Source organism: Sitophilus oryzae, unplaced genomic scaffold, assembly GCF_002938485.1.
Source record: "Sitophilus oryzae breed Bouriz unplaced genomic scaffold, Soryzae_2.0 scaffold_1525_pilon_pilon, whole genome shotgun sequence".
Taxonomy (NCBI): domain Eukaryota; kingdom Metazoa; phylum Arthropoda; class Insecta; order Coleoptera; family Curculionidae; genus Sitophilus; species Sitophilus oryzae.
Window position 1 is genome coordinate 305,912 of NW_022146198.1, and position 19,647 is coordinate 325,558.

The 19,647-nt window shown below is 33.4% G+C and overlaps 1 protein-coding gene and 1 long non-coding RNA gene across 3 annotated transcripts in view; both read right to left on the minus strand.

Annotated features, from left to right (window-relative positions):
- LOC115878777 (histone acetyltransferase KAT7) overlaps window positions 1–19,647 on the minus strand; it is a 133,298-nt gene that overhangs the window by 90,633 nt on the left and 23,018 nt on the right. The window lies entirely within an intron of this gene.
- LOC115878778 lies at window positions 15,386–17,201 on the minus strand. Of its 2 annotated transcripts, none has more exons than XR_004049601.1 (4): window positions 16,922–17,201; window positions 16,641–16,715; window positions 16,241–16,418; window positions 15,386–16,182 (listed from the first exon to the last, which is right to left on the minus strand). It is a non-coding gene; the product is annotated as an uncharacterized LOC115878778 (long non-coding RNA). The 2 variants fall into 2 exon arrangements; XR_004049602.1 differs by having other exon boundaries at window positions 16,237–16,418.

Genomic DNA, 19,647 nt, shown 5'->3' on the forward strand with positions numbered 1-19,647 from the left:
TCTCGGAACTTATTTTAAGCTTATAACTTTTTATCGGTAATCTGGAACAGGTACTCGTAATAATGTAAAAGTCCCATTTATGTGCTACGAACAAAAATAACTAGAGAATATAGTGCGGTTTTATGGCCACTTACGACCTCTCTATTACTACTTGAATCTCTATGGGGATCTAATGGGCGCAGCTTTACCATGTGGAATTGGATAAGACGCGCCTTTGCTACACAGGCGGCAGGGTCTCTCTCTCGATGAAAAAACAAACAATTCGTCATAGTTCTTGAACGGTACTGTTGTCCGTTGTTCTTCTTTATGATGGGGTTTTTGTATTCCGAATAAGTTTTACTTTATATGGAGGAAAACAGTTATTTTGTAACATTCTAAGGTCTGGGTATAACTGATGCCCATACTACTATTTTTTAGTGAATCGAATTACGCGATTTAATTTCTCATCGTTAATTGACTCCTACGATTCGTTCATTTGAACAAGCCACGAACACATTTTGCGTATCAGCATAACAATCGCAATCAAGATGGCTGGTGTCGCCATGGTTATTTTCTAGTGACATTTAGTAACTATTTTCAAAATCGATATTAGTTTATGGACATTATTATTTAGATTTATAACAGTTTACTTAAATTTTCCTACAATAGTTTAATGAGATGATAAAAATGATAAAATAATGATGATCTTGATAAAATAATGAATACTTCATTATTTTATCAAGAAATACTTCATTATTTTATCTTTCATTATTTTATCATTATTTTATCAAGCAGTATCTGCTAGCTCAACGAATGGATCTGTTACTAGTGATTTTATTTTGTGAGGAAAATTGCTTCTTGGCCTCAATGGCTTATACTCAAATATATCCAAATAGGAATCTTCCTGATAAGCCTTCCTTTTAAAAACTACTACAGGTCTCCATGGTAATACCATAGTATAAGGAAACTAGTAGTTTTACTCCTTGTCAAATCCTTTGTTCTTTTTCTGCCGAAAAATTTACTTTATCGTATACAGGATATTTTTTATGGCGTCACCAAAATCGTAATATTTAAAATATTGTATCTCATTTTTTTTTAAATGCAACACCTTGTATATTATTTTTCTTTCAGATGTGTAATTAAAAGGTAAACATTTTTTGTATTTAAAGTATTCTTAAATTTTTAGCCGTTTTGCAAATATTTTCTGTATTTCATTACATATGGGATTTCCAACGATAAAATATCAGACAAAGATCATATTGATGAGGTGGCTTTGATAAAAATTTACTGTTTAAAGAGCCATATAATATATAATATATATAATATAATACTGCGAATATCTGCGAAACCGTTAAAAATTTAGAAACCCTTTAAATAAAAAAATGTTAATAAAAATAATATACAGAATGTGGCATTTAAAAAAATTGAGATATACCATTTTAAATATTCCGATTTTGGTGACGCCATAAAAAATACCCTATACAGGGTGCCCAGAAATGAGTGCGTAATAAATGAGGCTCCAACACAGCAGCTATGCTATCCGGTGAAATCATCCTATTTCAACGGTAAAATGAGTGCGAAATAGAACAATGTATATAGAATGATATAAAATAATTGAAAAAAAATTAAACTAACTTTACCATAACCTTTTTGTGACACCCTGTATATAACAAAATATTTTAGGAAACGCCCCTTTATAAACCTTCAAACATATGAATAAAACTTTTTTCCCATCTTCGACAACGACGACGATATTGGACTTCCTCGCACTAATGGGCCACCCTGTATATTTATGGTGGTTTAAAGCTAGGTGTGGCGCTTTTCTTCCCTCAAATATAAACTCAATATTTAGTCTATAATATTTTGAATATTCTTATATTGCGACCACATAATAAGAAATAAATAAAAAGAACAAAAAAATACAGTCCACCTAATTTATGAGATTATGTTATTATAAAATTCTTTCAATTAAAAAATATGAATAATTTGCGGAGACTTTAGATGTACAAAATATTTACTCTAAAATTGTTTCAAAAATAAATCTATATATATATATATATATATATATATATATATATATATATATATATATATATATATATATATATATATATTATATATATATATATATTTATTTTTATATTTATATATATATATATATATATATATATATATATATATATATATATATATATATATATATATATATATATATATATATATATATATATATATATATATATATTATCTCGTAAATTATTATTGGGATGAAAATTTTATGGCAAATCCCCTGACCAAAAAATATTTTCATGCGCATATTCGAGACAACCTGTATATCTAAAAAACTATTTTTAAAATCTGCCAACATGCTAAAAAAATAATAACATTTAATTAATTACATAATATCTCAGCTTCCAAAATAAACAAATGTAATTAAATGTTAATTGATAATTACTATCAGCTTGCCGATTTATATCCGATGGAAATCTAAAAAAACGCAAAGAACAATTTTTTTAATTATTACTACAAAATTAATAGCAGCACACAGTAAGGCACTCATTTTTTGTCAATCCGTCTCTGTGCTGGAACGCAACGCCCGAACCTCGCAACTCGACGGACGGAATTCAACTGAAACGCTTTGGAATCTGCCGATATTCAACGGCATGCAAAAACTGGCAGAAAATATTTGCGAGAGTGCAACTACTCTTTTCCTTAAACTATTGTAATACTCCTTCAAATGAACGACTCGTTCAATCTCGGCTTACTTATTTATTTCATCACTGACATTAGAAGAAGAAGAAGGAAGATATATTTTTAAAAAACTCATGGCCAGGTAAATAAAATTAAAAAATAATATAGAGGATGTCCCGTTTCAAAAAAATCCTATTTCGAAGATGACGGCACTCTCAGCGAAAAACCTAGTTACGCCACTAGTTTACCTCTAGTTACCACTGGACACCCTGTACATTTTGTGCTTTTTTATGATATATGTCTATGAAGAAATTGGAAAATTTGTACCCACAATAAATCGCATAGTATAAAATCGTTTTAGGTTGGTACGATTGAAAGCGTCGTCGGCCAGACGTCACGTGGCCGTCTCGTCGGCGTCGTCGCCTTTTTTCGCGGAACACCGTGTCTGACGTCACTTCCATCGGAATAAGGCGGCCGATGGCCGGTGATTCAACCGGAACGGCCGCCAGCTCTTTTCACCGCCTCGCCCCCTTAAAAGAATAATCAATCCATCGGCACGGTTCGCAGACGTTTTTTTAAAACGATATAGATTGCGCATTTCCATATATATGAGCGCCAAAGAAAAGTGGCTCCAGAATAGGCGTCAATTTTCAACGACAATTTTATTAAATCGCCAAACAATTAAATGGACGTACCTGTTTTATAAAAAAGCTTTTAAACATTTTCGTTTTAGTTGATTTAACTATTAAGGCGACGTTGTAGAAAATAGTGTAACACTATAGACGTTATACGGTCTCTGGGACAGGGGACTCCAAGGAAAAACAGATTCTGATTTTCTTTTTTTATTTGGAGGCATAAAATATCATCATCATTTTCAGCTTGCAGCCTCCCTTACATACTATCTTTGTAGTTGAACCCATTGTTGTCTATTGTTGAATATGGCGGGGCCAAGTTATCCCTGCTAATTTCCTAATATCATTGTCCCATCTCAGGTTTGGTCTTCCTCTAAGTCTCTTAATTCCTCTTGGAATTAAAAGACTTATACCTCATGCTGTAATTTTTGTAGTCCATCTGTTGTCCGTTCTTCTTGCCAGATGTCCTGCCCATTGCCATTTGAGGGATTTGACTCTCTGGATGACATCTATTACCTGGGTCTTTTGTCGTATCCACTCTATTCTTTTACGACCTCTCTTGGTTATTCCCAGCATATTTCGTTCCATTGAGCGTTGTGCGACCTGCAGTTTCGGTGCAGGTTCGGAACATGTAGTTACCTCATGTAGAACCTCATTTTCGTCCAGAGCAAGCGGGATTTAGGCTTCAGCAATCGTGTGTGGATCACATAAATACACTGCGTATCGTCATGGAAGAATCATTGAAATGGCGTTCACCTTTATACCTGATATTTGTTGATTTTGAGCGTGTGTTTGATAGCCTAAAGCACCAATCTCTTTGGCCAGCCCTCAGCAGAGCTGGTATTCCTAACAAAATTGTATGAATGCTCTATTGTGAGGCTCAATGTGCAGTCTTGCATAAGGATCAACGAAGTGAATCCATCAACATTCGGAATGGGGTGAGGCAGGGTTGCGTCCTGTCGCCGTTTCCTTTTAATATCCTCTTAGACGATATTCTAAACAGAACAATTTCCAGGAATCATCGTGGAATATGGTGGACTCCCTTTAGCATGTTAGAAAATCTCAGTTACGCAGATGACATCTGTATCCTTTCTCATAGTCACGCGGATATGGCAGCAAAATTATTTGACTTGACAAAAGAAGCCCGAATTGCAGATCTTAAGGTCAATGTTAAAAAAACTAAATCGATGAGAGCTTGTACCAACAACGTCGCTACCTTTATCATCGGAACAACACCTATAAAGGTGGTAAATAATTTTACTTCCTTAGGAAGTATAATCTCGACCAACGGAGGCACAGAGCAACAGTATTTGTAGATCTAGACAGTACTTTCAACTTACTAAACTTAAGATTTTCAATTCGAACGTCAAGTCAGTTTTGCTCTATGGTGCAGACCTGGAAAATTACATCGCCATTAATTAACAAACTCCAAGTTTTCATAAACGCTGTTTGCGAAAAATTGTAGGAATATTCTAGCCAAATACTACAAGAAGTGAGGATTTATGGAGCTTGACCAACCAGAGGCAGGTGTATAACCAAATCAAACTTAGGAAATGGAAGTGGATTGGTTACACTTTAAGGCGAGGCGGCAACAACATCGCAGGCAGAACTATTGAGTGCATGGAATACACAAGGCAGTAGAAGAACTGGTCGTCCAAGACACACATGGCAAAGGACAACTAAAGATTGATTCTCACTATACCTTTGTAACGTTTTTAGTTCGATACATGTTTTTTTTTATATATAATATATGATGTCTGGCCTATCATCACCGGATTCCCTCTCGTTCAGGCCGGATAGTTTATTTGACGCGCTTGGCGTAATTTTTACGTTCTCTAGTCAGCAACCCTGCTATCGTTTCACTGTTCTGTGGAGCGCTGTCAACATCGCTTCAAGGCGCCTCTCCGTACTTAACTTCAGTTGGCTTTGACCGTCCTACTGTCGCCGTCAAAAAATCCTTGCTTCGAGAAACTGCAATTATAAAAATCTTGCTGTATAATTTGAATCAGCTGCTATTTCGAAGTTACAGGTAAAAATGAGATATTATCTTTTTTGATTCGTTATTATTACTGCGTATTTTTAGGGTAGAGTTACGGATGCCCCAACCTAACTTGTATTTGTATTTTGCTGGCACGTTGGTGTCCCTTTTCTTTTGTCCTCCAGAATATCACATGGAAAAAAGGACAGGTTCTTTGTTATTTGGTGAGCCCTCGGAAGTAATTCGAGGTAGGTCCATTTTGTTTATTAGACCTTGTTTGATTTTAAACAAGAGTTTGGTATTTTTAGGGTCTTATGGGCGGACTGTGTCCAAGGTTATGGTCCAAGTTACGGACATTATCCAAGGTCCTAGTAGTGTTCCAAGGTACGGGTAGTGTCCCCATATTGCCACAGTATGGATACAGCGTAAGCCCCATGCTGCTTCGCTCCCATTTCTAAGCCTAGTCAGTAGCTACGGCTGTATTGATTCTTGGTGTCCTCATTCTGGCCCCTTTTGTTGTTTTGGCCAACAAGATCGCCGACAGACAGTACAGGAGATATGAGCCCACCTCACGTTGCTACTCTTTGAAACAGGATTGCCTCAAGAACAGCTAAGTGTAGATTTAGGTTCTGATTTTCAGTCGATTTTCAGTCTTAACGTACATTTTAAATAATATCGTACAGACTATATTTAGTGGTTAAATTATTAAGAACATTTATGTCGATTTAGTTGTTACAATATGATTTAGATTTTAGGTTTCATTACATTACGCCTTGTAATAGTATTACTTTCTATAGATATTATTATTACGCTATATTAACAGATGAATAACCAGATATAGATTCTAGAATCTACAGGTTGCAACATATCAGATTTAACACCGCATAAAATTTAACAATTTAAATAAAGTAATGCTACCTTTCTTATATTTTCTATAACGTTACACGCTTTGTATTTTTTCATAGTCTTTTCATAGAACATATTTAATATTATTTACATACATCACTTTTTTACTCGACATATAACCACTATAATAATTATTATAATTGTACAATGCTATTTACCATCAGGATACATCATGAATGAATATAGTCACTAGTTTTAAGTAATAAACAACTGTGTTTTCTTTCTCTGTTCATGCCTGGCGCCCAATATTTATAATTTCGAGTTATTATTGTTAATTAGTTCTTTCCAGTGAAATACCTTATCCACGACTGCTCTACCAACGAAAAGCTGCCGTTCGCAGGGGTAATGTTTATAAAAAAAACGCTACACCTTCCATATTAGCTCCGTTCCGTTTCCCTTCCGTTCCATATCCTTTCCTTCCATACATTTTTTTTGGCGGACGGACTGAAGCGTATCATATCATGTTCTTATATTTATACCAGCTCTGTTAAATTTTTGCTGATATTTATTCTTTCACCTCTTAATTAAATCTATTACCTTTTTCAAAAGATACAAATTTTTAAAATAAAACTTTCGTAATGATATGAATCGTACAATAAAAAGTATGGAACTGATATGCAACGGAAGCTTACGTATAGCGTCAATTCAATAAATAATACGGAACGGATATGGAATGTAAATGGAAGGTATAGTGAGAATCAATCTTAAAAATGAGATCGAAGCAGTAAACCCGTCATGGCGAGATGTCAAATCAATTGCCAACAACCGAACCCGCTGGAGAGCTGTTTATTGAAGCCCTATTCTATGAACCACGTAGAAGTAAAGACAAAATGAAAAATGATCTCAGGTTTAGTCTTTCTCAAGGTCTCTTAATTCCTCGTGGGTACCATGCTGTAATTTTTGTGGTACATCTGTTGTTCGTTCTTCTTGCCAGATGTCCTGCCCATTCAGGGATTTAACTCTGTGGATGACATCTATAACCTGGTCCTGGTCATTCGCAAGATGTAACGTTACACCCTGCTTTTCTAGATCTTATTATTATCAATTTTAAATTAAATCATACGAAATCTCTTAAACCCGGATTTCTTAAACCAGCTCGCATAGAAACAATACGAGCCAATGTCCCCTCAACTCGAACACAATCGAATTAAAATCGGTAATTGGTCAAATTCGAAGAATCAATTACTCGAATACGAGCGAAGATTAATCTTGAGCCGAATCTCGACGTGCATCTCCCGTTCGAGATGAAAAATACTTATGACTGCACGGGCTATAAATAGCCCGGGCTCAGCTTCCTTACAAGGAGATCTTTCCGAATCTAAAAATAGCATTGTGTCCGACGCTAATGGTCCGACACCGACTGAACATTAGCAGTGCGCTTGTTAGCAGTGCTCACAAAAGGGAAAGTGATTATGGCAATTATTGAGACGTTTAAAATAGAAAATAGGCGATTTTGTACCATGAAGGTTACATGTACAATGTTTGCCTGAAAGTAATAGGAAATTATGAATTATAAAGTAAAGTTCAAAGTGGAGTTAATATCTCCTTTTTTTCTGCTAGGTTAATCTGGACGGGGTCTGCTTGAAGCCGAACCGCGGTCCGAATCTTCAACCCAAAACTACTCAGCTTTTATACTGAGAGAGACGTTTACGACCACAATATACTTAGAGGCAGCTTCATAAAATGAGACCCTATACGATATAAAAATTAAAACATTTTTTGAAAACTTCTTAGGTCAATGAGTCTCAATGATTAAGAATTTTTTTTTTAATATTTTCATCTTATTAAGAATGCCTTTTTTATGAAGTGTATACAGGGTGTCCCAGGCTGAGCGTGCATTAGAAGTTTCTAGAGAACTACAATATCTAGATTGGAGATATTTTGCACATAATTGTTTCACAACGAGATTTATCAATTAAAAATATTTTCAATATGGCGGCACTTCAGGAAATACCGGAAGTTGACAGCAACTTTCTTATTTTAAATGGGTACCCCCATTTTTTATTATATAATTCAATTCTCTGCATTTTTTATGAATTTTGTTATTAAACACTCTATATCTAACAGTAACCGTTTTCGAGAAGAAAAATATTTAAAAATTTTGGACAAAAAACTACCTGTCAAAAAAATGTGTATACCCTAAACGTCAAATTTAGTGATTACCACAACCACTGTGACATACGTATTTCAAAAATTAAATTATTCGAATGTCATATAATAATGGCGGCATAGATAAATGCAACAAGTTTAGATTGGAAAGCCCGTAAAAATTTTAGGTCGCGAAATTATTTTGGGTCGCGACCGTTATACGCGATCTGGCGCTGCTATAGCGGTCGCTAAGAACAACGGCAAACAAAAACAGAAATAATTTTCTCTTGTCAAAGTCAGAATCTTCAAAAATCATAATAATCTTTCAAAATCTAAACCGCTCTCATGAAAGAAATTCCGAAAAGTGTTTATAGCATCCATTTTCAAAGTAATTATTGCTATCTTGTGAGTTTAATTCAAGTTTTATTTACTCCAACCGGTAATAATTGTGAAAAAGTGGCATTAAACTTAAAAAGCTGTGCTGTGAACTGTGAACTGCAAAAACCATCGTGGATCGTGGCATAACGTCGGTTTCCAATTTTTCATAGGTATTTCATATATGCGTCCTTATATAAAATAAAGTTTTTGTATGCAACACACTGTATTTTATTTATAAAATTAAACGAAAATAATAATAAATTTGAATAAACAATATTTGGCGATATAATTCCGAAAAAAGCCGAACCGCTCCGAAATTTTCAAAAGTTTTGGATCGCGACCGTTGCAAGAATAGCGCCAAATAGGGTTTACATTGTCCTTATGGGCACTTTCCAATCTAAACTTGTTTCATTTATCTATGAATGGCGGTAGCTGTCATGGAATTGAACGATTAAAAAATGGAAACCTCCTTTTTTATTTCACTAGTGAAAGGGTTTTTCAATTCGATACTTGACTTTAGATCACTCTTTGTTTACGTGTGGTGTGGTCGATCCCTGTTTATCTGATCATTTTGGCCAGTTCATTAAGATAAAGACTAATATCAGCAAGAAGAGGGGTACGTTGAAGGTTAGAAAAATAAATAATAAATCTGTTGTAGCTATGAATGAGAGTCTTTGCGCACTTGACTGGACTAAGTTTTATAATACGACAAATGTGGAATACTTGTCTACATTTCCCTTTTAAAAATGAACTGATAAACCATTAACTCACTGGTTTACAAACGAACTAAAAATGGAAAGAGATAGAATGAACACCGTAAAATTTATAAGTGATGTTACAGGTAATACTGACTACAGAGATATTTATAAAATACTGCATAGGAACTATAAAAATTCCATAGCCAATGCTAAAAAACGTGCGTATAGTAACTACATCGATGGTTCCAAAAACAAAGTAAAATCCGTATGGAATGTAATAAACCATGAAAGAAACCGTAAACCTGTGGTAAATACTTCTGGGTTATCAGCAGATGAATTTAACGATCATTTCATATCCATTGCAAATAATATACTCCAACACCTTTCCGTTGATGTTGACTACGGGCCAATATCAATCGTACCAGTGTTTGGAAAGATTTTTGAAGTTATTATAAAGAACAGTCTTGTTGAATATTTTGAGCGCAACAGTTTGCTTGACGTGGCTCAGTATGGATTCCGCGAAGGAAAATCGACAGTTCAGGCTGTAGTCAAGATTGTGCAGCACATAGTAGAGGGCCTTGAGGCTGGTGAGCAGGTCGAACTAGTCTTGTGCGATTTATCTAAGGCCTTCGACTGTGTCTCGCTTGATCTTCTCATTGAAAAATTGCGGCGCTATGGGATTAGAGGGGCCTCTCTAAAGTTGATAGAGTCATATATGTCACTAAGACAACAATCCGTTTCTTTTGACAACGAGAATTCCAATTTTAAATTTATGTCACATTGTCATAAAAGCTGAAAAATGGTTCTCTGGTAGCTACCTGAGTTTGAATTCAGATAAAACCCAAAAAATTATATTTTCCACTGCACATAATATTTCTGGTAAGAAAAGTGCTAGAGTTTTAGGAATAACACTTGACGGTCAACTTAGTTGGTCCCCTCACATCGAATCCTTACGACCTAAACTGTCATCGCATTATTTGTGCTGAGAAAATTAAAGTATACTATTAGTCAACAATCGGTCTTAAATGTCTATTATGGGCTTTTTCATAGCCATATCTCCTATGGTGTGGTACTGTGGGGCAACTCATCTAGCTCCGCACAAATATTTAAATTGCAGAAGAATGGCAGTGCGAATCCTGGCAGGAGTGGGTTACCTTGATCACTGTAAACCACACTTTGTTAATTTGCAGATATTGACTTTGCCATCTTTATACATTTTATGTCAATTGTTAGAAATTCACAGGAACAAAGATAGTCTCTTGTATAGCTCTGATATACATAACTATGGCACAAGATCCGCGCATCTTATAAAAGCAAATAAATTTAGGCTCACCAAATCTTCAAGAAACTCTTTAAATGTTGAATTGTATAATGTAATTCATACCTCCGTCAAAAGTTATAATATTTGTAAATTTAGGGCAGTACTGAAGAATTTTCTGATAGTCCATCCGTTCTACTCGGTGGCGGAATATTTTAATATTATGAACTTAACCACCGACATAACTTAAATGTTGTATTCATTGTTTATACACTGTATTTGTATTTTACTTACATGTTGTTTTAATTTTATTTTAGTTTGTATATATTTAACTGTTTTTATGACATGCTACAATTGTATCTTGTTTGTACAAAATGTGGTCAAATAAAGCAATCTATCTATCTATCTATCTATCTATCTATACATGTTCATATACCCAAAATAAATCGTTTTTAAGTTAATTAAGATTTAGTTTTAAAGCGCACAGTTTTCTTGATTTTAACCAGTAGCCTATGACTTTAAACGTCAGTGACGTAAATCAATAAATCTGGCCATGTCATATTATGACACTTTGTTCAGAAAGCAGTATATCATCGATCATCATTTCCAAGACAACTTTGCGCCGTTTTTTTTTCGATCATACGGTATATCATATATTAGATATCTAGTTAATAATATCAAATATTAGATATCTAGAGAACGAATCTATCTATTAAAGAGCGAAAATACGAGATATATTTTTATAAATACCCTTTTTAAACTCTCAAGCAGCCAATATTTATAATATACATATAAGAAACTCAAATAATTAGTTTTCTGACAAATAAAAATAAATTGTCTGACTGTCTTACACTTAATGTCAAACAAAACTAGATAAAATCAAGAAAAATGTACGTTTTAAAACTAAATCTAATATAACTTAAAAACGATTTGTTTTAGGTATAGGAACATGTATAGTCAAAAAGTAACGAATTGAAAAACCTTTTCACTAGTGAAATAAAAAAAAGGTTTCCATTTGAAAAAAAAAATGATTCATGATTATTTTTAATCGGTCAATTACATGACAGCTCCGGCCAATATTATATGACATTCGAACAATTTAATTTTTGAAATAGATAGCCAGATGTCTTTTCTTTATGTCACAGTGGCTGTGGTAATCACTAAATTTGGCTTTTAGGCTATGCAATTTTTTTTGACAGCCAGTTTTTTTCGTTCAAAAAATGTAAATATTTTTTTCTCAAAAACGGTTAATGTTAGGTATAGAGTGTTTAACATCAATATTCGTAGAATTTTACAGAGAATTTAAGTATGCAATAAAAAACGGGGGCGTCTATTTAAAATAAGAAAGTTGCTGTCAACTTCCGGAATTTCCGGAAATGCCGCCATATTGAAAATATTTTTAATCGATAGATCACGTTTTAAAACAACGCTGTGCAAAAAACCTTCGATCTAGATATTGTAGTTCTCCAGAAACTTCCAATGCACGCTCAGCCTGGGACACCCTGTAAAAATATATTATAATAATGATCAAAAAAAGTGTATTGCAACTTTCTTCAAGTTGGAATTTGGTTGATGTATGTTTAATTTCACCGAATCTTCATTGTGTAAAATTAAAATCAGAAGCAGCCGTGTAGCAGATGCCCGTGCCAAATTGCCAACATCGGTTGCTCATGATTTCCGAGATAAAAACTGCTCATCGGTTGGCGACAGGCAGGTGTCCAACCGCAACACCGCCTTACAAAATGCCCCGATGGTTAAAAAAGAAGCGTGTTCGAGCCCCAATATCTGATGAGGCAACTGATTTGAAATCTTCAGACCGCCATGCCACCTGCCACCTGGTCTCTTTTATGTCGTGGAAATTTTAGGCTCGCGTTAAGAAATACAAATATTTATGGTTTCGGTGACAGATGAGTAGATTATCTAAATTTATAGCTAGAATATCTGAAACATAGTAACCTTATTCAAAGTTATAGTTTTTGTTTTAGTAACAGATTTGTATACCGGGTGCGTCTCAAAAGTGGCTCATCTCTATAACTTTTTTAATTTTTATGATAAAAATACGATATTTGGTATGTTGGTATATAACTGAATTAGGATTGATTGACGTATTCAATTGTTTTTGGTCACTTCCTGTTTCACCGGAAATGACTACAACTTTTGATTTTTAAATGGCACCCTCGGTATTTTTTACTTTATTCGATAAAAAATGACATTCTGAACAAAAAAAAGAACAGAAAATGACATTCTGAACATATCATATGTCAACTTTTGACATTAAAAAATCGTATTTTAAATTTCAATCTAGAGTGCCATGGCTATCTTAAATATACTAATTTTTAATCAAAGAACCTTTGAAAAATAGATTTGATCTTCTAATGTTTTTAGTGTCTTGTCCTGGCCGGTTAAAAGATACCCAAATCGTATTTGTAATCATATCTCAATTTTTTCAAATGGAACGAGGGTGGCCCGTTAGCATATTTGGAAAAAGTATTTTTTTACAAATAATTTGATACCACACACTTGGTATTTCGAGTAAAATTGTCGTTATGAACCGCATGTTAAATTTCAAATAAACCATACGCAAAAATGTCAAAAGTTGACATATGATTGTCATTCTATATTCTATTCAGGAAGTCATTTAAAAATCAAAAGTTGTAGTCATTTCCGCTGAAACAAGAAGTGACCAAAAACAATTGAATACGTCAATCAATATTAATTTATGTCATATAGTAACATACCAAATCTCTCACAAACCGAAAAAATAAAAAAGTTATAGGGGTGAGCCACTTTTCAGACGCACCCGGTATACACTCAGATGCAAAAAAAAACGCAACGGAGAAATCTTTGGTCAAATTTTAAGTTTTATGTTTTTTAATTTTATGTTTTTGTTATTTTTAATTCTATTTTCATGAATTTTTTAGCGAGCTGTATATAATAATTATACAAACTCTAATTCGTAAACACATTTTTTCATAAACTTTAGTATTTGGCATTATATACAAGGTTAATCAAGGGGTTGGTTTTTACCCTAATTTTAAAACACCCTGTATAATCATTTCGTGTGTAAATTTTCCTAAAATATAATTTTACTGTCAGAACCAGGGGGGTGACAGTGAAATAGGAAAATTGGAAACAGTCATTAGTGTCATTCCTGTCATTCTCCTCACGACAAGTATGGCCGCCGAGACAAGGACAGCAATGTTTCTGTCTAACTATTGTCTAACTTCACAGTGTTTAGAATTGACAGATTTCAGTTTCAGAGACAACTTCAGATTTGTTCTAGAACAATTAGAAAATATTCGACGCCATATTAATTCATTCCGTTTAGTTTCGTTTTGGAAGTTCAATTTAATATTTCGGCTGAAATTTATAAATATAAAGGTAATAAAGTATATAAAATATATATTACATGAAGAATCCCGGAGAAAATGACGTTTCTGCAGTAGTAGGTATGTCCCATGTATATGAAAAATAGGTAGTAAATAAACACGGTTTTTACATTTTTTAGATGCAAGAAAATGGTGTTATAATCTCTTTGATCGGCGATTTTTTTGAAAATGGAAACAATTTACAGCAAGGTAAGATCATTTTTAACTATAGCCAACATTTAGCATTTATTGTCAATAATGCAATAAATCGGACTGATGAATCTGATTATGTTATTCGACTAAAAGTCTCTTTTTGCTTCTTTTTGATTTATAAGCCAGGTCTCTTTGGGAATAATGGACGCTTTTTTAAACAGTATATTTATATTTTATACCTATTGATATTTTTACATTGTTAATTTTAGTATAAAAAAATTTGTTTTTCTGTTTTCAGGTTTTTGTATAAGCCTCCCGTTTTCATGTTCCTGTGTCCGTTTTCTGTCCTTGAAGTCTGCGAATACGTGTGTTTATTTACAAATTACTGTAAGTCATGCTTATACCTTAACTAATTATTTACGTTAAAAGTGCATATAATTAACTAATTGGTATTGAAGCAATACAATCCTCTATATTTTTATATTTATTTAGTCACGTTGTTCCATATTTCAAATAAATATATGTGAATAAATTATTTTTTGGTTTTATTTATGAAAAGAAAAAATACAAAATACATTTGAACTGAAAGAGGGCCCGCCATTGAATAACCTATGGAGTGTAGAGGTAAGGAGAAATAACTCCGTGCATTAAAAAATGGTCAAAAAAAGGGAAGAATTAGGATGGCGCTGCTGTAGCAAGATTCTAAAATTTAAGACATGCGCCGAACATTTTAGAACAGATGATTCAAGACATCAATATTTGACGTGAAGCAAACGCGAAGCCGCTGGTTTAAAAAAAATATAATTTTATTTTCATGTTGCATGAAATAAATTACAGATTTTTATTCAGCTGCAATAGACTAGGCCCTTTTTTTATTGTTTCTCATAAGCTATTTCGCAAATGTCATTCAAAACGACGAAAAAATATTCTTATAGTTTTAGCTTAAAATTAATGGTAATTATAATTAAGACAAATTTTATTTAAAGTAATAATTGGTTATGGGTTTAAAATAAATATAATACAGCTTTAAAATAACTTCATACCTACATTGATTTAGTATAAAAGTAAGGCAATATGTGGTTTTATTATCGATTACTCAGATATCAGAGCCTCTTTTTATTGTTTCTCATAAGTTATTCGTAAATCTCATTCCAAGATGAAAAAGCTTTTAGTTTAAAATTAATGTTAATTATAATTAGGAAAACTTTATTAAAAGTTTAATTGATGATATGGGATTTAAATAAATATAATGCAGGTCAAAAATAACGTAACACATTTTATTTAGTATAAAAATTAAGCCAATATAATATAATTTTATACTGTACAAGTATTTATTTACGTTTTGCCATCGTAGTTGCTATTCATTCAGAATAGTGGATTTTAAATGTTCGATAGTCGGATGGCTTAACTACCTTAGTATCAACTACTTCTAGACAAGAATCGTGTGCAGTATTATCTTCTTTTTCACTCCCAGCTATTCCAACATGGCTTGGGACGTGAAATAATAATATAATTTTATAGCCCTTCCAGATGCTCATGTCTTCCTTGTAGTTCACCCAATAGAATCGTTCTCGCAGCTTCCTTCCAAGTTGGTAGTTGCTATTCATTCAGAATAGTGGATTTTAAATATATTTGGTAGTCGGATGGTTTAACTATCATAACTATAACTACTTTTAATAATTCTTTTTCTCAATTCTTTGCACTATAATTTGCATCCCACGTATTGTAATATTTTCCTTTGAATTTCGTTTCCTATTGTTCCATGGCTTGAGACGTAATGTTATAGCCCTTCCAGATCCTCATGTATATGTCCCTTTTTCTTGTAGTCCACCCAATAGAACCTTTCTCTTAGCTTCCTCTCAAGTTGGTTCATTAAGAATAGTGGATTTTAAATATGTTTTGTATTCGGATGGTTTAACTACTGTAACATCATAAATAAATTGTATACCAACACATAATGGCCAAACTTCAACAGACTTTAATATTCATAAGCCTCATCAGAAGAAAATATTTTTTGATCCAAAGTTTCTTTTTCATTATTAGAATAAATTACCTGCAATTTGTTAATTCATTACAACATTGAATAAAAGATGCAAAGTGTTTATACATACTATAATAGATAAATCTTCATTTTAAATTATGTGATAGATCTGCTTGCTTGTAGGATCTAGACTCATAAACTCAATAATTTCTTTTATTGATATAACCAATAAAGTGGTAATGATGAAATTTTGTTTTTGATTTGAGCAGTAGGGTCCATTATTTCCATTATTTGATGCTGTTATTGCTCTACAAAATGTTGATCTTTATCAAGGGATGTTTATGTGTATAATATTATTATTTATGTGTATAATAATACTGTATGATCGAAAAAACACGGCGTCCAGTGGGCTTGGAAATGAACATCTCGATGACATTCTCCATATCATTTTACATATAAAATGACAGCAATCTTCATTTCATAGGCATCGCTGACGCCGTTTTTTATTCGATCGATCAAATTGTACTTACGTGTGTAATATTCATTTAATGGTTCCTGTTTTAGTTGCTGGTGTTCATATTTTGGTTTTTTATTGTGTTGTTGCTCTACAAAATGTTAATATTTATGTGTATAATATTATTATTTATGTGTATAATAATACCGTATGATCGAATAAAAACGGCGTCAGCGATGGCTATGAAATGAAGATTGCTGTCATTTTATATGTAAATTTACTTATGTTTATAATATTCATTAATGCTTGTGCCTTTCTTGCTTGTTGCTGTTGTTGCAATTCAGAATTTAAATTAACCTGAGGCAGTAGGTAGAGCTTCATCCTCCAATATTTTCCTATGTAAATACTGAAGTGGACAGTATTTCTGATGACAATTTTATCACAAACTTTAACATCTTGTTCTTTAAAATGAAACTGCCATACCTTATCTGTAGATTTCAAAGCAATATCTAAATGCTTTTGACCATCACTGTAATCTAATTCTTGTCTGAAAATCAATACCTAATATTATCCTGATGATTTTGATTTTTGATAGATTATTAAAATACAGCACTTACAGTTAACTATATTTCTTGAAAGCACCTACAATTTTATGTATTTCCTACTTTTACTTGTTTAAAAAAATGCCAACAATTTGTACATATCTGTCAAACTTTAAAATCATTAAAAATAAATTTTATTTAGGTTGTAACTTTATAAAAAGGATTGTAAAAATATACTTTGTAACATGTATGTCAATAATCTTACGAAAAATGTTTACTACACTTTTGATTGACTCTAATTTTTACATATAATACAAATAATACAATACTGAATTATATTATGTATTTTACATACCGTAGGCTTTGCCTTTGCTCTTTATTTTTCCATCAGCTATTCAATCAACTTCTGCACCACACACACTTTAACCATTGTTAAATAATAAATAAAGCACAAAATATTGATGAACAATAATTATTTTATATTCAAAAACTCTGTCTGAAAAAAATAAAACAAAATTTTTTGGGTAATGTTTGGTTATATTTATTTTTATTCTCTTATCTATGGTTACTTTTCATTTTTTAGAATCATGCGTTTTTAGCGCCACTGTGGTTATTTGGCGAACCCTTATTCTTCCCATTTTGTGACCACTTTTTCAATAAAAGTCCCGTAAGAGTTGTTTCTCCTTACCTCTACACTCCATAGAATAACCGGAAACGAAAATGAAATTGAAGCCATCATGTCCTTATCATGTCAACCTGTCAATTGGAAAATTAGTTCTCCAGACGACAATGAAGGCTTTCGGTGGCGTATCGTGTTTCCACGATTTAACACAGAGTTGACACTTCTTTCTAGTTAATTATTTTATGGTCAGAACCACGTCTTCTGAACATTTTGTTTTTTGGATCATGTCAATATATTTATGCCTTGGTTAATTTTTAAGAGTGAAATGAACTTGCCACAAACAATTTTTTCAATTATCATATTTTGTTAAGTTATTTTTCAATATAACAAGGCGACTTTGGTGATTATTGTGAACTATATACTACTATGAACTGGCCATCATGTTCGACGTTTGGGAAATGCTTGGTAGGAGGGTTAGAGGTCGGGAAGCGGTATCAGCTTCATTATATGAATTTCGCTTGGTCCTTAAAGAAGAATATTAAGACATAACGCAATATGACATATTATGTAGCCTCAACGACAGTATGAACGGACGTATACAGGCAGTTATAGCAGCCAAGGGAGGCAATACAATAATAAATAATAATAAATAAATAACGCTTTATTGTACAACAAACCAAAATAGCTTCATCGACAAAGCATTTACAAAACAAACAAAAGCACAAAAAATATACAAATAACAAAAAATATCATACAATACAAATCATAAAATTCAAAAAAATGTACGTCATTAAAATTACAAATATACATGGACATTGCAGAACACAAAAAGGCGTATCAATAAAATTTTACAAAAATTTTATTGATACCAAAAAAAATTCAAAATTTTAAAATTCAAAATTGATTAAACGTCAACAAAAAAGTCGTTTATCGCATATAGGGCTCTCTCCAGTATGATTTCAGAGCTGTGCGAAATGCGAGAGAGAATGAAAGCGACTTGATATTCAAAGGCAGATGATTGTACATTTTTTTGGCATTGTACAGTATTGACCCTTTAACTAGTTCTGAGCTCGGGGTTGGCAGATAAAGATCGTGCTCCGCATTTTGTAAATGGATAGTTGTGAGATGGCCTTTCGGGAATAACAGATATGTGCCTGCGGATTAAGCAAACGGATTCAAAAATGAATAAATAAGGAAGAGTCAGTATTTTGAAATTTTTAAAGAAATTCTGGCAGTGAGTTCTACTGTTCAGTCCCAACAAATATCGAATTGCTCTCTTTTGAAGTTTGAGAATATGATTAAATTTTATTGCGCAGCAAGTACCCCAGAATGGAAGGGCATTTAGAATAAGAATAAGTGGGAGGGGGGTTAATCTCTGCGACCTTAGAGATCTATTGTGTCCCCCTTTCTTGAGTTATAGCTCATCATAGAGTCCCAGGACTTCCTACGGAGACCCGTGTCCTTCACAGTCGAGGAGCTACGACCCAGGCCGGGTAGACGAAACGGTAGCTTGTGTCGCCTGTTGGGTTTAGAGGTAGGAGGTAGGCTCCCGACCCTTGGAGGAGGTAGTAGCTTGTATGCCACTTGCGGAGGATGGTCTCATGCAAGTGTCAGCCACCTCTCCTGTAGTTCTCTTTGGGTTTGGCCCCTTGGAACTTTCATTGTTACTGTTCCCAGTGTCGCTAGGGGGTTTCCCCACAGCTTCACCGGTGATGTTTTTATTACTATTATTACCAGATCTCATAGTGTTCTCATGAGTCGCTAGGGACAGTCGGTCCACTTCTACAGAGCCCCGCATGTAGAAGTAAGGGGTAAAATACAATGGGGTGCCCCCCGATGCCCCAAGGTTGAGGCTGTCCGTAGCCCCGCCCGGTATCGTTATATGTCTTGGTGCAATTCCCTGGCCACGACACTACAGT